Genomic DNA, 10773 nt, shown 5'->3' on the forward strand with positions numbered 1-10773 from the left:
ATATAATTCATAATCTTCATCACCTTCGCTTCCTTCAGTGATTCCCAGGATTCCGGAGATGATTTGAACGTCTTCATCTTCGGAATCGAGGTCCTCATCCCTGAGTGTGAGTTTTAAGGCTGGTTCCCATCTCCTACTTGGATCTTCTCCCCCTCTTGCATCGGTGAACCTTGAGACCGGTGCAAGCAACAAATCTTCCTTCATATCATCAAGTTTGGAGAAAACTTTTTGAAGACCTGTGGAGAGTTGAAGAGTAAGAGTGTCATAGGCTTCAGTAGTGGGAGCTTGTTCGGAGAGATGCTTGAATGTGCTGCTGAGGATGGAAATCATCTCATCAAACTTCCTGTTCGGAACATCAACAATGTTCCAAGTTGAGCGCAGGAGTTTGATGAGGACTTGTTGAATGATGAGGTTCATCTCATCCTTCTTCCAGATATCCTTCTCCAGTCTTTGAATTTGTTTCTCATGACGAACATGAGTCTGCTTGATTAAGTCGTTGGTGGCAGACACAAGATCGTCATTAACCTTGAGCATTAAGGAGATGGTGTTGAGATAGTTTTCAACAAGAGTGTCATACTTGGAGTCAAGTTGCTCAACAGTGTGCTTCAGCCGGATGGAAATTAGCTGATCAAGTTGGGCTTCTCTCTCTGCCACTGATGGTCCGGACTGTTGGGAGAGAGACTGAAGAATGGCATCAAGTTTCGAATCAAGTCCGGAGACTTTTTGATCCAATTTAGAATTCAGCTCTGTTATGGATGCCTCTACAGTTGACACTTTATTCATAGTGTCCGAAACATTGTTGCGGATCTCCAGAAGGGCAAACGGGTCAACGTGGTTACCAGCTGAGGATTCTGAATCAGAATCAGAGTGTTGCGGAGGAGGTTGGTGAGCGTCCGGATTTGAGGAGGGACCCGGTTTGTTAGCATCATCATCTTCTTTAAGATTTGAGTTGGAGCCATCGTCCGGAGTGGTAGTGGAAGAGGATCCGAAGTCAAAGGTAGACTTGGATACAGATGCTTTGGAGTGATAGTGAATGGAGGTCATGAGATGAGCATCAGGAATGGTTGTTGCTTCTTCTTCCAACATAACTTCTTCAAATATTTCTTCTTCCGGATCAGTGTGGAAAACGCTTTGATGAGTGGTGATTGGGGGTAGCTCCGCAGTGAGTTCATTGATGGCGCCATCGTCAGTTGGAGGGACATAGGGCAAATTGCTTTGGATTGCCATGTTCCTCATGGAGATGAGAGTGGACTCCACTTGAGCTCGAGAAAGGTCCGGACGTCGAGATGAGGCCCTCTTCACATAATCTTCCCACAGAGGATCATTAGTACCTGGTCGTCCTGTACGCCTTCCGGGTATCAGACCAGTTGTGGCATCGGAAGTTGGAGAGACTGCTCCTCCTTCCGGATGCTTGGGTTCTGGAACAATGGTTCCGGAGTGTGTGCGTGTGGAAGAGATAATTGGAATATCGAATTTGACACGTGGGTGTGTTCCAGGGGGCTGCAAGGAACTTTGTTCAACACCGGCATCACCCTTTTAGGAGGGTGAGGGTGGAATATGTGTAGACTCCCCGTGAGTGTGTGCTTGTGATGATGAAACATTGAGGGGTACCTCAGATGAGTGGGCAGGAGGGGTGTGCGGACGGCCAGAATCAGCCAGAATGTCATGGGTGCCCTCCTGTTGAGAGGGGCACTGACTTTGGATTTCTTTTTGGCCTTAGGTTTGGTAGGTGAAGCCTTTCGTTTGGCTGGTTGCTTAACTTTGGTTCCGGACTTAGTATGAATGGCCTCTTCCGGAGTAGGCTCAACTGAGACCGGGGCAGGTTGTGTTGGTTCGAACACAACCGAAGTCTCAATATGGTGTTTCAAATAGGGAGAGTCGGAAGGAATGATGGCCAACATATTGTCCGGAAGACGTCCGACCGAACCAAAAGATGATTGGTCCGGAATTCTATATGCCTTAACAAGTTTAAAAGATACACATACCTCCAGAGGAATAGTGCTAACCGGAATGGGTACGTTGAGTTCCTTGAAGATCTGTTCAATCGTCAGAGCCCAAAATCTAGGGCTCGAAATCTCGTTCGGCTTTCTTTTGATGGCGAATATGCAAAAGTCTTGCCACAAGACTTCCGGAAGATCTACAGCGTTGTTGCGTCCGGAGTAAATGCTGAAAACCACATTCAGCCAATCTTTGCTCAAGGTATCGGTACCGCCATGCTTACCCGATAGCCCACGGATGATTAGATGCATAAGAACGGTCCAGAGCCCAGAAACAGTGGTTTTCTTGAAATCCTTTGCCCTATAGTCTTGCGTGTAGCCGATGAAGTTCAGAAACGTCTGAAACTCTTCAGCCGTTGGTTCAACAACTTCAAAGCCAGCAGGATTTGGTGTAATTCCAATCGCCTTGAGAAAGGTTGCTTTGTAGACAGGAATGTTACGATCACCAATAATGGTGGTTAACAGAACACCATCTTCGAGTTTGATGCTGGAGAATGCACGATGAAGATGAGAGAGTGGGAGTGGAGGATCGAGGATCTTGGTAAGTGGAAGAGAGGATGATTTGCAAGGAAGTCAATCATTATTCTGATTGATTCATCGTAGTCAAGAGGGTTTAATGATAATAGTTGAGTTGTGTCCCTAAGAAAGGGTTCTTGATCGGCAGATGAGGATGATCCCTTTGATCCTTTAGATGATTTCTTCCTGGCGATGGATTTCTTGGGTGTTGGTGCAGATTGAGTTGGGTTCTTTGAAGACTCTATTGATAAAGATTGAAGGAAGCTTGATGAACACGAAGAACAGTGAGGGATATTTGGAGGATTGAGAGTAAGGAGAGCGTAAAGAGGTAAAACGGAATGCGAAAGAGTATTTATAGGTAGGGAAAGATGGGTCGGGTTGAAAAAGGTAATGATGAGGGTCCGAGATCCATCGGGTCGCATTTAATGTTTGGGAGTAGGATTAGACAGGTGAGGTGAAAGGGCACGGCAAATGGGGCTAAAAGAGGAGAATGTAACCGTCAATTCGATTTCCAGTTTAGAGGGCGTGCAATCGTGTCACGCAAATCGAGGAAGATTGGATAAGGATCTTCCTGAAAAGTAACCGTTGAGAAAAACCGTTTCGCCTTATTACCTTTTGGTATTCCGGATGAATTGTTCCGGACAGTGCATGATCCGAAGGGTAAACGTTATGTTCCGGAACATATATGATGAAAAAGAGGTTCCGGAACAAATTTTGAGAATGCCGGAGCACTCTTTGAAAATTCCGGGGCTCTTTAGAAAATTCCGGAGCAAATTTGAAATTTCCGGAGCAAATTTTGAAATTCCGAAGCACATCTTGAAATTCCGGAGCACATCTTGAAATTCCGGAGCAAATTTTGAAATTCCGGAGCAAATTTGAAAATTCTGGAGCAAATTTGGAAATTCAGGAGCAAATTTTAACATCGCCTTTTCGGAGTGGATTTTCCGGAATTCCTTTATTGATTGAGTTCCGAAATAGAGATTCGGATGATGGTTGATCTTGATAATCGTGATGAAGAGAATAAATTGTACAGCTTAAAAACTCAAGGGATAATTAGTAATAAAGACAGGTAAAATGATCCTATGTATTTAGAGGGAAAATAGTTCCGAAGCAAAAATAATTGAGTCCGGAGCATATTTTTCTTCTGAATACTTCTATCAAAGAGAACATGTCTCCTGAAAGAATTGAGGATCAGGCATCATCATACCCATTTTGTTCAGAAAACCATTAAATTTGGTTTCGTCTAATGCCTTAGTAAAGACATCAGCAATTTCATCGTCAGATGGAACAAAAATAAGTTCGATGTTGCCATTTAGAACATGATCTTTAATAAAATGGTACCGGATGTCAATGTGCTTCGTCATGGAGTGCTGAATTGGATTGTGAGAGATTGCAATGGCACTTTGAGAGTCACAGTAGATAGGAATGCGTTGAAATCGGTAACCATAATCTAAGAGTTGAGATTTCATCCAAAGAACTTGAGAGGTACAGCTGGCAGCAGCAATGTATTCAGCTTCAGCTGTGGAGAGGGCAATGCAGTTCTGTTTCTTGGATGACCAACTGACTAATCGACCACCTAGGAATTCACATCCTCCTGATGTACTTTTCATATCGAGTTGAAGACCACCATAGTTTGAATCAGAGTAAGCTTGTAGAAGGAAACTTTCATTTGTTGGATACCAGATTCCGAGGTTCTTTGTACCTTTGAGGTATCGGAATATTTGTTTTACAGCAAAAAGATGAGACATCTTCGGATTAACTTGAAATCTGGCACATAAGCATGTTGAAAACATAATGTCCGGGCGACTTGCAGTGAGGTAGAGTAAGGATCCAATCATTCCACAATACTTCTTTTCATCAACGGAAACACCTGAAGGGTCGGCAAGATTTTGTGTCCGAAACCCATGGGTACCTCTGCTGAGGCATAGGTGTGCATTGAGTATTTCTTGAGAAGTTCAGAAATATACTTTTCTTGGTGAATGAAAATACCTTTGTTAGTCTGTTTGAGTTGAAGGCCAAGAAAGAAGCTTAATTCTCGATTCATGCTCATTTGGAATCGACTAATCATAAGTTTGGCAACGTCAGCAACCATAGATGAATCCGTAGATCCAAAAATGATGTCGTCCACATAAATTTGTACCAGCATGAGATGCTTTCCATTTTATCTTCGGAATAGAGTGGGATCAAGTATACCTCTTTGAAAACCTGAGCGTTTGAGAAAATCGGTGAGTATCTCGTACCAAGCCCGAGGAGCTTGCTTGAGTCCGTATACAGCCTTTCGGAGTTTATAACAGTAGTTCAGAAAGGAAAGATTAATAAATTCGGGGGGCTGTTGAAGGTATACTTCAGTGTCAAGTTCACCATTAAGAAAGGCACTCTTAACATCCATTTGGTAAACTTTGAAGCCTTTGTGGGCAGCATAAGCAAGAAAGATTCTGATAGCTTCAAGTCATGCAACAGGAGCAAAAGTCCCGTCGTAGTCAAGACCTTCAATTTGAGTAAAACCTTTAGCTACCAATCTTGCCTTATTTCAGATGATAACTCCTGCATCGTCTAGCTTGTTGCGAAACACCCATCTTGTACCGACAACGGGGTGATGTTGAGGAGGAGGTACGAGAGTCCAGACTTCATTTCGGTCAAATTCTGCCAGTTCTTCTTGCATGGCTGTAATCCAATCAGCATGCTCTAATGCTTCCTTGATGGATTTGGGTTCAACCATGGATATGAATGTTGAAAAATGACATTCATTTTGGATGTTGGTAGCTGAGCGAGTTTGTACCCCAACATTCGGATTTCCTATCACTTGGTTCGGAGGATGATCCTTCGTCCAAACATGCAATCGAGGGAGTTCTTGTGCGGCCGAAGATCCTACATCAACAGTGGAATTGATTTGCTCCCCCTGAATGATTTGAATATTGGGATGATGCTCCCCCTGAACTTCTGAACCGGAGAGGTTGACATCATCATCAGAAGGGAACTCAAAGAAATTTTCGTTTTCATCAATGTTGAGAGGATTAGAGTCATCGAAGTCGGCAGCTGCATCTTGGAAGCCATCCACATTTGATTCAAGAGAGGGATTTGCATTATTCTCCCCCTCAACCTGAGAAGGTTGAAACGGTTCGGAATCAAATGGAGGTAGGCTCGGAAGTGGACCGGAGAGGTTGTGAGAAACTGGGGCTTCCGAAGGAGGAATTGGAATTAGAGATGGTCTTGATCGAGATTCGGAATCAAGAGTAGTTTCGGAAGGACCAAAGAGGGTTTCAAAGTCAACCTCAAGAATGGTTTGAGGGTTCGGACATCCTAGCGGAGGAGCATCAGACTCCATGATGTGAGTTGTGATGTGAGTAGGGCCAGAATTCCGCACAAAGTTGTCATCAAAGGTAATATCAAAACTTTCTTCCAGAACACAAGTTCTTCGGTTGAGAACTTTGTAGGCCTTGGATTTGGAAGAGTACCCAAGAAAGATAGCTTCATCAGCTTTAGGTTGGAACTTTGTAAGCTGATCACGGTTGTTTTTGATGAAGCATCTACATCTGAAGACATGTAGGAATGAGATTGTTGGCTTTCGACAATTCATTGCTTCATATGGTGTCATGTTGAGACGTCGATTGATGATACTTTGATTTTGAGTGAAGCAAGCAGTGGATACAGCTTCAGCCCAAATATAGAGTGGTAAGTTTGCATAGTTCAGCATTGATCGAGCGGCTTCAACAAGCGTTCTATTGCGTCTTTCAACTACACCGTTTTGTTGTGGAGTGTAGGGAGCTGAGAAGTTGTGATCGATTCCTTTTTCTGTGAGAAATTTCTCGATGGTGGAATTGACAAATTCCGAACCATTATCACTTCAGATTCTCCTGAATGGGAGTTTGATAAGAACTTCTATTCCTTTGATAAAATTGATGAGCTCAGAGGTTGTTTCGGATTTCAGCCGTAGGAACAAAACCCAGGTGAACCATGTAAAGTCATCAACAATCACAAGAATGTATTTCTTATGATTAAGACTTTCTACAGTGGATGGTCACAAAGATCAATGTGTAGAAGTTCCAATGGTTCCGAGATGGACTTTTCTATGATAACAGGATGACCCTTCTTTGATTGCTTACCACACTCACACGCAGCACATAAATGATCATTTTCGAACTTGAGAAGAGGTAAACCTCTTACCATTTCGCCTGATACAAGATCATTCATGTACGGAAAGTTCAGATGTGCGAGCCTTCGGTGCCATAACCAACTGACATCAGGAACAGCTTTGGAGAGAAGGCAGAGTTGCGGTTTGCCAATGATCATGTTGATGTCAAGCGGGTACATGTTCTTGTTGCGAAGTGACTTTATCAAACATTCTTTTTGGTCTTCAGTCATCACATAGCTATACTTTTTGCAAAATTCCACACGCCGACTTGAGTCAGTGAGCTGAGCAACACTTATCAAATTATGTTTCAAGTCAGGTACATAAGCAACGTGTGAAATAGAGAAGTTTCCATTGGTGAGAGTTCCATAACCACGAATTTGAGAATTGGAGTTGTTGCCATATGTCACATAACCAGCATTTGGAGAAAGCTTTAAATCTCGCAGAAAATCCTTCTGCCCCGTCATGTGCATGGAGAAAGCACTATCAATATACCATATTGTTTCTTGCTCCGAAGCACAAAGTGCCTGCAAAATTAGTGAGCAATGGAGTTTTTAGGCTCCGAGTTAGACTTTGGGACGTAGGCATGGGCTTTGGTCTTTGATCGTGACATGGGAACAACTTTGTTTTTCTTGGGGATATTACTGGAATTCTTTGGAAACAGACAGAATGCTAATGTTTTTTCATCTATCCAGTAGTCATATTTAACTACTTGTGGGTTCGGAGCTGACTTCTTCGGACCTTTGGTATCCGAAGGATTGACAATTTTTGTTACCTCCGGGATAGTTGTTTTGTTAACGGATGTTTTGATTTTCCACACAAGATTTTTGTTTGAAGATTTTGAAACAATGGTTTTTGTACTTGTGGATTTGTTTGATGACACATTGTTTCTTTAAATTCTGGGTTTAAAAATTGTGCCATCAGATTTTGCAATAAAAACAGATGAAACATTTCGAGGTGCCGGTGAAGTATTTCGGATGGTTTTGACATTGGTATTAACATGAGCTTGAGGTGAATTGGAGCTAAGAACTTTCCTAAGTTCCGAACGAATAGGGGGTTCGGAAGGTCTTTTTAGGATCCTAGAGGGAACAAAAGAATTTTGACTGCGAGTGGAGACACGAGAATTCCAGGATGAATTTAGTTTGGAGTTAGCAAGGAACCTGGAATTTTGTCTAGTCTTGACTTCCTTTTTGTAAACATTTCTAGCTTCTACCTTGGGATCTACAACATCTTTCCTATTCAACATTGGTTTTCTCTTAGGATGAGGAGAGGATCTAGAGGTTTGTCCTTTGGATGGATTTGTAAACTCAGGAGTAATGGGAACCAATTTGGTCTTTGAAAGCACTATGGATTCCGATTCACATGAATCAGAGGACACATGGCTTGAGACTTCTACTGTATAATCTAAAGATGCCCATACAAATTCTGAGGCATTGACTTCAGTTGTTTCCGGAATAATTTCCTCAATCACGCAGTTGTTTACGTGATTACTTTTAGGAACATAGTCTACACAATTTGGAAGACTATAATGATATTCCGTGGTCCGATTCAGGTCCAGGTTTATCAGAGGCGGAAGAGGCGTGGAATCAGGACATTTGACAACTATTGGTTGGAACTCAGGAATTAGGGACTCAAAAGGTCTTTTAGCCTCCGGAAGGGGTGACAAGGGAGAAACAGGGGTGTCCGAATGCTTGATGTTCGGAACTTCTCCCATGAATGTCAGATTTTGCAATTCCTTCAAGGGACTAACAATTGGTTTCGGAAACTCGCTTCCGAGACCAGGAGCTTTGGACCATGGATGACGAAAGTTATGAGTCATCCGAATGTCAGCTTCAAGCATGTCTACAGAGTTATGCAAAGCTTCTATTTTAGCATTGAGACGTTTGTTATCAGAAATCAAAATATTTCGTTCAGAATAAGTGATTTCACATTTATCTTTCAAAATGATACATTCATCTTTTGACATTACAAGTTCATGCTCTAGAGACTCGATTTTCAATTTCTTATCCTCAAAACGTAATCTAAGACGGCTTAGTTCACAGTCCTTCTTCTCACTGGCTTCTATGGCAGACTCATAGGCTTTATAGATGGTGTTCATATCTGTTTGGATCTGGGTCAGATAAGGTTCACATAAAGTCAAATCAAATTTATTATCAGAGATCATGGATTTTACCTGCTAAACGATGCTTCGACCTGGTGGATCGTTAGTGGCCATGTAGCAGTAGTGAGGTTCAGCAACATCATCTTCATCTTCGGACCCAGAAGACCAATAGCCTTCATCACATTCAACCGTTTGTCTTGCCATCAAACACATGTTTCTTCCAGTCACCAAATCTTCATCATCTCCGGATGACCAATATCCTTCGACATCTCTTGAAACCGTAGTAACAAATACCTTCTCACTTTCAGCCATTTCTTGTGCTTTTCGGACATAGTAAGCTGAGTCTTTGACTTTTGGTTTTTGTGGAGCATCAGCTAGACAATCTTTGGCAAAGTGGTTTGCATGACCACATTTATGACACAAGATCTTTGGTTTGTCTGATTTGGAACTTTGAGAAGGTTCCGGAGCGGAGTTTGGTTTAGTGAGATTAGGCTTGTATGCAGGAGGATTTTCGGAGGTATGTTTTGGTTCCGGAGAGGAATATGGTTGAGGATGGGTTTGGTGAGGAGCACTGAATCTGTTTTGGTATGGTTTGTAAGAGGGATTGAAAGGATGCTTGTATTTCATTGAGAGTAAGGCAAACTCTTGTTGGAAACGGAGTTCGGAATCCAAGGTTTCGGAATCATCGTTAGGATAGATATGTGTGGGTAAGGTGGTTAAGGATGACTGAGTTAATGGAACAGTGGGTTTGTAAGGTTCTGGAGTAGGTGAGTTCGGAATGGTTGATTCAAAGGAACTGACGAGATCAAGTGGTCCTCCGGAAAGTTCCCTTATGGTTTGAGCAACGTTTGATTCATGTCCTTGAAGCTCATCAAAAAGTTGATAGAGTTTCAATTTTTTTAAGGAACCATTGCTTTGAAGACAGGACTTTACATTTCCCCATCCTTTACCAAGGTTGTTAATAAACTTGAGATTGTACTCGAGAGGAGTTCGAACAATCCCATGAGCAGTCATGTTGTTGACAACGATTTGATATCGGTTGGAGGCTGAGGCTACAGATTCACCTGGAGTAGTGGTGAAGGTGTCAAAGTCATTGACAACCGAGGTGAGGCGCTTGTCCTTCATATTTTTGGAACCTTCAATCAGATCCTGAAGAGTGTCCCAAATTTCTTTGGCTGATTTGCATAGCTTGATATGCTCAAAGAGTGATGGAGGAACACCAAACACCATTTCTGAGAAGGCAACTTGATCAGCATGCAGATTTTCAATATCATATGCAGTTAGAGGGGCTGGACGAGCTTCATCCTCTCGCATGAGCTGAGCAGCTGCATTTCTTACAACTGTTCTTATGGGAACATGAGGGCCTTCTTTGACGGATCTCCAGATTTGTTCACCTTTCTCTTTGGCTAGTAAAAACCTTTCCATTCTAACTTTCCAATGATCATATTCTTCCACAACTAGCAATGGGACACGTGTAGGGCCACCCACGCTATTTGCGATTTGCATTGAAATCATTTCTTGAGGATTTGAAGCAGCCATTGAAGTCAGGATATTTTCAAGCTTAAGTGGTATATAGAAGAACTTTTATCCTTAACACAGAAATGGTTGAAATACCAAGGTAAATTCAAACCAACTATAATCTGATCTTATGGATTCAAAGGACAACCACTCGAGCTCTGATACCAATTGTGAGAACTAGATCTATGCGCAGGGACAAGGTTTGAGAACTTAAACCTTGAGTGAATGCTTGAGATCAATGTCTGCTTTATAATGGATGTTCAAGTCGAGACTGGAAAGACCGGTCAAGTCTTAGATGATCACTTCAACAAATGATCAAGACATTAATTGAGAACAAGTAGATAATGATCAAGGTAAAGTTAATAAATGAAGAACAAGAAGAATGTTTTAAATGTGATAAGAGTAAATGCCAAAAGTTAGTGAAAGATCCGTAGTTGACTTGTATTGAAAGCTCCTATTTAAAGGAGTGAATGTTACAACGAATTATCCCAGATGTTTACATAGGACCGGAC

The sequence above is a fragment of the Lactuca virosa genome, chromosome 2, assembly GCF_052849685.1.
Source record: "Lactuca virosa cultivar CGN04683 chromosome 2, Lactuca_virosa_CGN04683_v6, whole genome shotgun sequence".
NCBI lineage: Eukaryota > Viridiplantae > Streptophyta > Magnoliopsida > Asterales > Asteraceae > Lactuca > Lactuca virosa.